Source organism: Folsomia candida, unplaced genomic scaffold (genome assembly GCF_002217175.1).
Source record: "Folsomia candida strain VU population unplaced genomic scaffold, ASM221717v1 Fcan01_Sc011, whole genome shotgun sequence".
NCBI classification, from domain to species: Eukaryota; Metazoa; Arthropoda; class Collembola; order Entomobryomorpha; family Isotomidae; genus Folsomia; species Folsomia candida.
Genome location: NW_019091203.1, coordinates 3435355 through 3448484, shown reverse-complemented (window position 1 = coordinate 3448484; position 13130 = coordinate 3435355). Strand labels below are relative to the sequence as shown.

The 13130-nt window shown below is 38.1% G+C and overlaps 1 long non-coding RNA gene across 1 annotated transcript; it reads left to right on the top strand.

The window, feature by feature from the left end:
• The first annotated feature begins 1637 nt into the window (after nucleotides 1–1637).
• Nucleotides 1638–2366, top strand: LOC118436994. Its single transcript, XR_004835831.1, has 3 exons — nucleotides 1638–1772; nucleotides 1859–1985; nucleotides 2095–2366. It is a non-coding gene; the product is annotated as an uncharacterized LOC118436994 (long non-coding RNA).
• Nucleotides 2367–13130: the final 10764 nt, after the last annotated feature.

The window sequence follows — 13130 nt, the reverse complement described above, 5'->3', positions numbered from 1 at the left end:
CGCTGAACACAATTGATTTAAATTTAATACGGAGTTTGACGTAATTGGTTTTATTTCCAATTTAGAGCAAGAGTATTACATACAACCTTTTGCATGAAATCTTACTCAATATATTTAACTAGGTTAATTAATAAGTTTCTTAGTCTCAATTTCTCTTAATCGAGGCAAAAATGAGACATGCAAATCATGCTGGTGCAAAACAGCATGGAACAACTTCCAAAATTTACGAACAGTTTTTACGAAGCGTTGAAGTGTTCTCGCGGGGCTCAACCACGGTCGTATTTATACCGCCGGTCGGACCGAAGTGGAAGTGGGTAGAATTCCCATTTGAATTTCTAAAAATAACTTTTCAAAACTACAGAAAAATCACATTCTTTGTATTCGTAATACATACGATTTTTATACTTTTTCGCATAACTTTTGTTCCGGCTGCACGCATTTGCATGACTTGCATTTACATACATACAGTAACGGTCAAGTATTAACAAAGACTGAAAGCGGTGAAAGTTTGCAGACGTATGTACACATGTACATATCAGCTTGCTTTTACAGTTGTGTGCATGGAAAAGTGAAAGCGCATTCTTTCTGCACTGTCAATGCACATACAATTCAAATTGCATCTATTTTGCATCCTAATGCAGACTGGATTAAACTGGATTGAACTAGATAAAACCAGCAATCACAGTTATACAAAATAACTAAGAATCTCACATATTGAGAATCTTAACATTAATCATATTCCTCAAAGGAATCCGAATCTTAAACCATGAATTTCAATTTTTGGAAAACTCTTTTAGAAAAGAGTTTAAAAGTTCCGAAATTTGTGATAAGTTTTCTACAAACTATAGCTTAATACCCATGACACGTCAAACAGACGTTTCAAATAGCGTATGTGTAAAGCTGTCATATATCCCGTGAGTGACTTACATATACATATGTAAGGTACTCACGGGCTATAGCCAACATGACAATAGGCATGTTGGCTATTGGTTCTTTTGACAATTTTCCAGAGTACATCATCTTACCATGAAATTGGTACCATGGCACCACTGAATTTCCTACTAACGCGAGCCTACCAATTTAAACGCATTACGTGCACTTTATGGGACATACTAGTAATTATATCAATTTACTCATCCATCAATTTTAGATAAGTGCTGGGACTGAATATGTAAAGCATGGCAAGTATCTCCCTCGTTGACAGTATAATTTGGTTCGTTGTTAGAAAACAAGGCAATTACATTCGCAGAACTTATAACTTGGCCGGTCTGTCCACTCAATTCAACAATCATGAGGATTTCCGAAATAAAAATTAATCATTTAAAATGATTCATTTTAAATAGCCCAGAAAAACAAAAAAGGCCTAATAGTTTACTCCACTTGGGTCAATGTAAGTTATAGTGAATTCGTATTGCACTTAACCATTATTATTTCAATTCAATAAAATTAGAGTTCTTTTCTGCGCAATCTACCCATCCATCAACCAATCTTGTTTATTTCGCCAACACCCAACTCAAATGTCAGTACTGGTATTTGAACCCGTTGATTATAAAGTCCATGGGAGAAGTCCAATCTGTTTTAATTAAAACCAATTAAGACTGATTTTATACTACGAAAAATATGGAGACTCGTGGCCTCTCAGCTTTGTGAACTGTCCAACTGACTTCGCATTGTCTATTTGTTGATCCACTGCCAACGTGATGCATAAATTTACTCCAGCTTTTATGAAGTTTTGAGTTGACACGGGACACTGGATCTCATGTATTGCGTAGGTAAATTGCTAACTCTTTTTTTACTTCTATCCAAAAATATCTATTGGTTTACTTTAGTAAGGAGGTGTAACTTATCCAACTTGAAGGTTATCCTAACCAATTGTCACGGCCATTTAAGAGAAAACTATTCACCCGTCGCACTAAGCAGGCCCTTGCCTCTGATTGTGACTTCGCAGTAGTGCAGTCTTTTTAAAACATCACTCGGACGCCCGCGTAAGTGGAAATTCCCAGATAATTGAGATGTTATTTTCTTGCAAAGTAGATTGAATATTTTTTTTTAATTTCTCATTCCCAGCTAACGAAATATGTATTGTTTTTTTAGCAGCAAGTCATGAGATTAACGTTGGAAAGGTTATGGACTCCTCAGCTTATTTTACTTGTTGTACAACACTTTGAGCTCGGAGGTGTCATATTTTCGTCGGCAGGTGAGGTGGTACGCCCCAGAAGGGACGCTGGCGTTGGCCTGTCAGCATTATCAACCGCTACATCAGTTGCTTCCTTCATTACTTCGTTCATCAAACAGGGGACCTGTGAAGGAGAAGGCTGCGCATGGAAAGGAAAATACATACGATTTTTATTCTTTGGAGCACTCGACGGTCAATACGATGAACCTCTTCCAACTGGATGGACTAGTAGGGACGAAAAGCTCAAAGTATGGGAAAATTCTCCGGAAAAAGCACATCTGGGATTAAAGCAAATTGATGTGGCATGGATAACTCCATTATTCTCTGAGAGGAGTAGCAGTAGATGGGGTTTCGATGGACCTCATTTGGTAACGTACAGAAAGGATAGGAATAGCTACAGTGCAAAAATGCACAAATTATGTCTTGATTATTTCCACGCTGCATGGATCAACATGACATTTATTTCTACTACACCGTGCGAGAAATACAGGAAGAAAGGGTGGTTCCTGAAAGTCCATGGCACTCATCCAGTAGATGTGAATGGGAGTCCTAGGTTCTTATTTTCCCTCCACAGTGAAGACGATGCTACAAAATTTCTCACTGTTAGAACTGCACACTACAACGATGCGGCTCGAGCGTTTGAGCATACAATTGAGGATATTGAATTTTCCAGGACAGTATACACTCCCCGAGTCTTTTTGACTCTGGAGAACTGCTCTGCATGCGGGGAGCAAAGTTTTTTTGTAGACGCTAATTATTTGGATCTTGTAGAGAAGCTGCATGCCAATGAGATATCATCCATAGCCCCACCCACCTACAAATTCAAGCAATGTATCAACAGCAGATATGAGTACCCCTACGAAGGTGTGCAAGGAATGAGAGAAAATACAATTAACGGCATAAAGGACCAACTACAGCCAACTAAATTGTCAAAGGATCAGTTGGTTTTAAGCATAACAAGTGGCGGCGAGGTATGCAAAAACGCATGCGCAAAAAATGGCTATAGTTATTTTTGGTGCGATTCAACGCATGGATGGGATTATTGTTCCCCGGAGATTGTGAACGATGTTAAAAGGTCGTACTCCATTTATGGAAATGCGTACTCCATTTATAAAAATTGAAAACATGTATTCTTAGAATTACGTACTTGAATTTCTAAAAATGTTTTTTCAAAATTTTTTGAAAATTCTAAAATTTTGCTGATATTTTAATTTTTCGAAATTCAAAAGCTGACAAAAAAATTTGACAATTTTTAAAATGCATTTTTAGAAATTCAAGTACGTAATTCTAAGAATACATGTTTTCAATTTTTTGAAATTGCGCCAAAATTCGAAAAGTTACAGCGTTTTGAAAACCCGAGGTTTTGGCTAAAAAAATTTTTTTAAATCCCGCCACGCGGTCAAACTCGCGCATTAAGAAAAGTGCAAAACCAAACGTTGGTAAGGTTGACCTGCACGACCAAATAAAATTGGTCCGGTCGAAATCGGAGTGTAGCCGCTGACACATCCGCATTGTAAGTATGACCACATTGTTTAAGGTTTTAATTAAATTGGTTGCATTCTTTTCTGCCAAGTAGTTCAGATAGGTCCCAGGTCTCACGACAGTAAAACATGCACATCTTACCAGTAAGATAATAGGCACGTGCGGGAGATTAAAAGTGAAACATGTGTTTTTCTCTCCTCTCCCACTGAATTTCCAGAGAAATTAAAGTTTCTCGAGGAGAGGGGGTGGGGGCGACACATTTTTGTGTTGAGGAGTGAGAGGCGTGTCAAGGTTGGGTGGTTCTCTATAAAGAACCACCCCCACACTTTTTTTCACCCAAATCCTTGCAGGCCACGTTTCCATCATCAACGTGGCCTGCAATATTTTTAGTAAATTTTACTAATGTTCTTTATTTTCTTCCAGGGTGAGGAGGAGGAACAAGTGCCCCGGATTGAATGAACAGGTGCTGCTCTCAGACCCTCCCGAAAAAGCCACCCTGAGGTCGGTTACCACGCCGACTCTGGGGTAGGGGGCGGGACTGAGAGTTACGAGCAGTGCTTGTTTATGTGGTCAGTCCGTGGGCCTTGAACTGAGTCCTCACCCCCTGATATAGATACACACGTTGTGGTGGATAACGTGGCGCATGTGAATCCATTATTGGCGGGGGCTCTGCTGCGCGGTTGTGTGGCCCGGGGGACTTCCTCTGGTGGGGCTGAGACCCACTGAGTTTCTCAGTAGTTGGTCTCAGCGTAGGTGAACCACTGGGGGAGTTTTGCCTTGGGCCTGTCATCGTGCGGTGGAGGATTCACTACCGTACTTGGACCATCACTCTGGGAGGCGTAGCAATACGCCACCAGTACTTTGTCTTTTGGTGGAGCGACCAAGTCTCTTTCTGGTCCTGACTCAATTCATGGTCAGGACCGGAGAATTTTTAAGTCAAGGGGGACTTATTTGTCTTAGGGGAGGTTTGGTATCAGCACATTAAGGCACGTGCCGTGTATAAGGAGACTGCAATAAGCATCATTTGCTTTCGCAGCTGACGGTCCTGTCCAACAATGGCAGGATCGTCACCCCACCAATACAAACATACACACCAGTAAGATAACGAGCTCGCACACGAATATAGTTGCTAAGATTTTATTTTCAATAATGATTTCACACTTGTTGTGCCAATTTCTTGTGCCATCCATGTAAACTAATATGGATTATAATTTTACAACCAAACTGGAATAATCATAATTTCTTAGAGATATATAATTCCCCATCGCCACACCCTATTTTGACGAGACCTCGCCCATTCAGCCCAATTTTTTAGTCAAGTTGACAATTCCCGCATTTTGTCACTACAACGGCAGCTGCATCTGGACCACTGCATTAGAAGAGGGTTTCCTCACAAGCCTTTCCACCGTCAAGATCACAAAAGTAAAGCTCCTTCCTACCGAAGTCCTTTAGTAAATAGGGGAAAGAATTAAAGAAAGTTTACTATAGAAAAATCTCGCCATGACAAATCCAGAATTGTTTTATTCTCATTTACGGCTGTTGAAGCCTTTGCTGCGGCCGGACATTTACAATCCGCAGATCCTTGACCCACCACCAGGCTCACCACGAGAAACAACGTGCTCTCAGGACCGTCACCGATGGAGGGAATACGTGCTTACTTATCCGTAAGTTAAGTATCAAACCTGTGATTGGTGCCCGTAACATAATAAATGAATGGTTTGTCATGTAAATATCAATACGAACATAAATAAATGCATATTTTCTTATTATGCAGCTGTCTATCTTTAATTCTATGTATTACATATGTGACCCAAGTTACATACATGCATTCAATTAATTAATTAATGTGCACAATTAACTTGCATTAAGATTTAGCCCACACAAAATTATGCATCAGATCTATCAAAAGGAGTAATTGTGATCTGGAAATATTAACAAAAACACAAATATTTATCCTCATGTCTAAATAGTTGTTAATGATTCGTATCCTTACCGAATCTCTCGCGTTCGGAAAAGTCTTCACCAACCGATCCAATAAAGTAGTCCGAGCTTCCATGTGATCCTTCCTTTCAACATCGTAGGGAATATTCATCTCAACTTTTTTCGCAGACCCGACCCCTACAGAACCTTCTTTACCCTTCGGAACCAGAAATCCCATTTCCTCCACGCTGGAAAAACTCTGCCATGAAGTCGAAATCACATGTAAACTTTCCAAGACCGGGAAACACTTGGTGTAATCAATCCGACCAAACTTTCTTGATACACAGCAACCCATCTCAAATTCAACCCTGTTATTCATCCCACTCTCGATGTGGAACCGTTTCATGGCCTTGAATATTGGGAATTTCCATTCCATCACCTTATCAAAGGCTGTAGGGAATTGTACCGTTAAACTTTCTAGGGTGAGGGAATGCGTCCTCAGCAAAGTGTAGAGATTTTCTTGCAGGTAGTCGCCATTTTGGAACTCGGCATCGTACTGAATCTCAAACTCTAGGTTTTTTTAAAGAAGAAGGAACTTTGAGGAGACACTCAATCCCATCAGAGTCCAGATCGCCTGCCAATATCAGGGAAGAGAGTGATCTGGAAGTTATTTAAGGGGGACTTACATAAATCCTTCCAAAATTTATTAATTATTAATTTAACGTCCATTATGTTAATTAATCCATCGACCATGACAAACTCCTTGAGACCATCGACCATCGACCATGACAAATTTCTTGCGACCATCGCCATCGACCATCGACCAACTGGTTAATTTTGCGACCATCGACCATTTTCACGCGACCATCGACCATCGACCATGACCAATTTTTCGCGACCATCGACCATGGATCATGACCAATTTCTTGCGACCATCGACCATCGACCATCGACCATGACCAATTTTTCGCGACCATCGACCATCGACCATGACCAATTTTTCGCGACCATCGACCATCGACCAACTGGTCAATTTTGCGACCATCGACCATCTGGTCGCAAAATCGACCAATGGTCGAGCGACCATGCCGATCTATGTTCATGCATTGAAAATTCTATAGTTTCCAGCCTTTCAATTCTCACTATTTTCCTGCATGAGGGCTGACCTGTTAATTTTGTAGGTTTCGAATTCCCCATGAATTGATTGAATTATTGAAGGACTAAATTTGTGAGTGAATAAACGTTTGAATACTTGAATTGTTGAAAGATTGATTGAATAAATGTGTGAATGTTGCCTAAGCATGATGACTTTGAGTGAATATTTGAGTGAATATATTTTTGCTGGACAGGTATGGCCACTACTCGCCCGAATAGTTCTAGTTTGGTTATCCAAGATTAGAGCCCCCAAAATTTATATATAAGCAAATTTAAAATGGTTTTGATCACCAACTCATATAGATATTACTTTAAAATGTACTTACTTTAAAATTTTTTGATTCCGTTGTACGCCCACTCCAGGTCGGTTAATAGGTATGTGATAGCACATTGTTTACTTCGTTAAAGGAAGAAATTAACACATTTTCAGCTTAAAACTATTATGTTAGTTAATAAATAAATACAATTAGTAAATTCATTGAAAAAATTACATATTTTCTTTGACTCCGCTGGATGGCGTTAGAATATTTCTCAATATTTCTCATAGATCTCACTATTTCTCACTGAGATGAGATTTGTGGAGGTAAGATGAGATTTCTGCAACCCTGGATATATCCCAACTTGGGAAAGCCTTAAAATAATTAAAACTGCAATATTTGCGCAAATCTCACCAAAGTTATAACGTTTGTCTTCCACATGATTACATTGTGAGTGAATCACCATACGGAGTTGGACAGTACGAGAAATGCGCTCACCTCCTCTAGATCTGCATTTGTCTTGATATTACTGACACGGTTGGTGAAGGGGTTTATGGTTTCGGAGTTCAAGTTAATCTGATCCGATGCTATATGTATGTAAGTTAAGAATGTTACTGAGTTACTGATACATATATTACTGAGTTAGTCATTGGTTAAGGATTTGAAGGGATTTTTAATTGAAATTTTTGATTAGTTACATAGTTGGAGTAAATCATTCAATGTGTTAACATACAGTCTGGCAATTCACATACCGTCGTACTAATTCTGAAATGCCATATCTAAATGCAGTCGTTTTCTATATGCTTCTGGTGCATATGTGTCATTTCAGAATAAATCATGGACTGGACTTATGTCAGTTCGGAATTGGTACAACGATATGCTCTTCAATGACAAAAATATTGTTGCAAAATTATTTTATGATATGCATAAATCTAACTATTAATACAATTCGCTTTGTCATGAATTACGTGACAAGTATTTCAGATTAAGTATGTAGTTTAAAATCATACTTGGAATATTGCTTTGTGTCCTTCTCGAATTCGGATTTTGATTTTTAATTCAGTTAATTTTTCTTTACAAGTAACATTTACGAAAGACGATAACAACTTAGCTACTTGTTTCATACTTTAATATAAAACTATTTAAAAATACATTTAGTTTAATTTCAGTACAGAATAATCATGTCATTCACAATTTAAAACTGAATTAATGAATAAAAACAATTAGATTGAGTACGAAATATGACATAACAGAAGTTACACCCATCATTTAAAACGTGAAATTTGTACTTAACTATTGCTATCTTAATTACTCAATTTCAAGCAAGCAATTTCAACTCCATTAAATGTCGCAATAAAAACTCAACGCAAAGGCAATACCGACAATTGCGAGAACAAAAAGCAGTTCAGGTTATTACCATAGCTATTTGGCTTAAACCTGAATAATATTATTTATGTACTCAATCGCACCAGAGGTCGATGCCGCCGATCTCACGCCGCCGCCGCGCCGTACGCCGATAGCATTTTAGGCGCCGCCGCCGCCGATAAAACCGATTTCCTATACCTTTAACATTGGGACGCCGCGCCGCGCCGCTGACGCCGCCGAAAAATCACCAAAAATTGGCGCCGCCGCCGCCGAAAATTGGTCGGCGTCGACCTCTGAATCGCACCTTCTAACCGCCATCCAATCCAACCGCGTTCATTTTTATAATTGTTTTATTTTCTCAATGCAGTATTTTTTTAGATCAATTGTAAATTCCTATACCTTCTAATTATCTGGTGAAGTAATAGAATCTGTTTATCATTCCCAAAGTTAGAACTCTCCTGTTTTATTCCTTTCTTTCCAAGTAGTTTTATCTCGTACATATCCTTAACCCTATAAACTCGGCTGTTAAAACCATCCATGCAAAGAGGAGTCCACCCATCCAAATATAAAATATCATCTGTACGTGGGAATATAACGATATCGGTGAATACTCTTTCTCCCCAAAAGAAATTCCTGCTTTATTTCCTATCAGAAATTCATTGTAAAGTCTTTGCCAATTCTCCACCAATTCCCAATACCGGTTAATTCCGGCCTGTCCTAAATGCTTCCAAACCAGTTGTAGCTCATTCTTCCAAAAGTGAAAACTTGCAAATAGGAAACGCCTAGTTGGATTATCGTCCAGGTTAAAGAGAAAACATCGAATTGTCCCATTACTAGTATCAAAAAACTTACCATTCCCTTTAATGTGCAGTAGTTCTTGTAGAATTTCGAAAATATCGAAACTCTTCAATCTCCGCATTACTTCGTAGTGGGAAGTTGAATGATAAGTGAAATTCCCCAGAACAAAATACACGTTTCCATTATCGTCGGATTTATAAGGGGAGGTGAAATTTATCCCCTTCTCTAAATTACGTCTAATCATAAAATCCGTATGCACCTGACCCCACTCTTTGAAACTTGTGTGAACCAACACCCGAAACCCGTTTGCATATAGAGAATCAATATCAAAAAATTTTTGTCGTGAAGGCATGACTAGAAAATCGCTAGTTATAATCCCAAAATAAACGTTGACCAGAATAAGTATATTTAGAGCAATTAATGATAAAAGTACTCGATTATTTTTAAGTTGACAGGATAAATATCCATTCAACAGAAATGTGTAATTGATACTGTCCAATAATATTTTGATAACGGTATAAATCTTGCGTTCGGGCTGTTTAACTAAAATATTGAAACTGCCTATTAAAAAACTAAAGATAAAGATGCTGTACCAAACCCAAGGTTGGAAGGGAGCGAGAAATATGTCCCACTTGGGTTCCAAAAACGAGTTGGTGACAAAAGTGCCCGAGACAGAAGTGCCCGCGACAAATGTGTCCCGACAAAAGTGCCCAGCGACAAGAGTGCCCACGACAAAAGTGCCTAGCGAAAAGAGTGCCCGCGACAAGTGTGCCCCACGACTAAAGTGTCCACGTATCATATGCGACGTATTAAATATAAAGCCAGTTGAAGTAATCTTTCCACTTATTACATGAGTTACAAGGTCAAATAGCACATTTTATTCATCAAGCTTAAATAAAAAATCATATAAAAATATTCCAGCTTAACAAAAAACATATTTAATAAACGGATCTTACTTAAAAGTAATTAATTTGAGTATTTAATTGGATGAATCAATACTTACAATTCATCTAAATCTGAGTTATTCAAGCTCATTTTTAAATAAAAATAATACTTTATACGTAAAACCTACAGTGCAGCTTTGCTTAGCCCGAGCCAGGGTTGGTCAGAAATCTCAATGTGAAGTTTTAACTTGATTAGACGATTTTTAAAAATCGCTATGGGTAGCCCCATAGGATCCCTCCACCTGAATTTTTTTTTCCAATTTCACTTCGTATTCTTTCATTAGAACTCATTACCAACCTCTATGCCAAAATTCAGCTTAATTGAGGGATTTTATAAAATCAGTATGGGTCACCCCACAGGGTACCTCTGGATAAAAATTTTCAAAATTGTACATTATAAACTCCCATTATAAGCTGTCATCGACTTCCATACCAAATTTCAGCTTAATTGGACGATTTTGAAAAATCAGTTTGGGTGACCCCATAGGGTCCCTCCAGATAAAAATTTTCCCAAATTCACTTCATATCTTTTCACTAGAAGCCATTAGTTACCTATGTACCAAATTTCAGCTTTCTACGACAATTTTGAAAATTTGATGCATAATAACCCCACCACCTACATGACCCCCACCGGTCAACCACTTGACCGATTTGGCTCATCTTCGAACTCGATTTGTCTTTTGGGTCGATATAGATGTGGTAAAAATTTCAAGTCGATCGCTTGAGTTTAAAGAGAGTTATCGTGTTGACAGACAGACGGACAGACGGACAGACATAACGGGTACATAAGCCCTGGCTCGGGCTAAAACGAATAATATGTCGTAGATTTGAATTCTAACCTTCAAATAACCAAAAAAGATACTATAATTTAAAAAATCACGAAAAATTTAAACGAAATAGACAAGTAAAATAAGAATTGCAAGTGTGTAATACTGGAACTTGCAGGTCTTCTGAAGACTGCTGTCGAGAAGTATGGCAAAGTTCTGAAGTTGGAATTCATTCGAGGAGTGGATTACTTTTAAATAAGATCCGTTTATTCCATATGTTTTTTGTTAAGCTGGAATATTTTTATATGATTTTTTATTTAAGCTTGATGAATAAAATGTGCTACTTGACCTTGTAACTCATGTAATAAGTGGAAAGATTACTTCAAATGGCTTTATATTTAATACGTCGCATATGATACATTGATACGTGGACACTTTAGTCGTGGGGCACTATTGTCACGGACACTCTTGTCGTGGGGCACACTTGTCGCGGGCACTTTTGTTGTGGGCACTCTTGTCGCTGGGCACTTTTGTCGGGACACATTTGTCGCGGGCACTTCTGTCTCGGGCACTTTTGTCGCCATCCCCCAAAAACCATGCAATATTCTCCACACAATAAATATATGTACGCCTCTCAATCGAATAGTACGAGAGATCTGCATTCACTTGAAAAATGAAATTAATATCTTCATCTCTCATTACATCAAAACTGACATATTTCGCTTGACTAGAAAGCATATTGGTTTCAGACAACTCATCAAATTCAACCGAAGGCAAAACATTAATTTTGCTAAAATTTAAATGATCTATCACAATTACTGTAAGGACGGAAAGGAAACGACAGTGGTTTACGTACTTTTCAACATCCCCCATTTTGAAGCATGGAAGTTTTACGGTATTCATAATACCGAAAAGGTCATCATAAAAGGCTTTATTTCGAATTGGATCCCTCTCGTTGTGTGCGTTGATTGTTTTGAACAATTCTTGCCCTTCGAGGAAACTCGAAAAGTCCAAGGGCAAAGCAATCTCAATGTTTTTTAAAGGATAGACATGTTTCTTCATGATTACGCTATAGGTTTGCCATGATGTTAAGTATTCGCTATCCAAGTTCGGATCGATGCCTTGGTTTATCAGCAATGTTGTAGTGATTCGCAAATTTTCAGGTTCCTCATCCTCCTTGAGTAGGATGTTGGTCAATTTGGTTTCGGTCGTTTTCCACAATTCCAGATTTGTAAAGAGTAACACAAAAACTGAGTTTCTTTGATTAAGAGCGTCACGTGAAGTTTGGATTGAGGAAAATGTTTCATTCCATGGTACATTGACGTAGTAGAAAATGTTGCTAGGATTACTAAATATATTTTTAATCTTGTTAAGCATTCTTAATTGATATAAATTTTGCAATATTCGTTACCTATTACGATGTAATTTTCCAATGAGGTCCAAATCATATTTTTCTTTTACCTTTGTAAAGTCTCCATACCAAAATAGTGTTGGATACTTTGTAAGAAACAGCGTAATTATTCGGATACTTTCTGCTTGATGGGGTTTTGCTGTTACAACTTCTTGAAAGCAAGGGAGATCGCAGAGAGATTTATTTATTTTTGAGACAGTAATCAGCCAGAAAACAAAATTATGCATTTTTGCGTGAATTTGGTGTCTAAAAATACAATATATTTATATCTGCAGGAAAGTGTCGTTAAACGTGACAGTAAGAATCCCACAAAATACCACGACCAGTATTGTATTGTATTGTATAAGGTTTTACATCAACTCGTAGTGACTCTAAGTCTTTTTCATACGAGGGATAGGGATGGCATCATTAACTGCTTCTATGCATGCCAAGCATACAGCTGAACAATTTAGACGTGGATAGTAGGAGAGGAAAGGGAGTAAATAAGAAAATGGGGATTGGATTGGAAGGATAGGTAGCTGGATGGTATGCTATGATAAGCAAACCACCATAGATTAAATATCTATGCAAATTAATGCCAGACCCATACAAATTCAATGTTTCAGTCTGTTCGAATCCAATTTTTGCTAAATACAACATCAAGAGGGGTCGAACCTACGGCCTTATGGTTATAGATATTATGATCTATCCCCTAGGCCAGGTAGACTGAGTTATTATTTCGTTCTATACTGGTTTAGCTTTTATAAATAATAAAGTTCCCAAATCATGCAAACATCAGTCTTATATTTTATTTACGGATGTTGCTATCGACTAAAATATTTTTTTAAATATTGAATCACGCAAATTCGTGTGGTT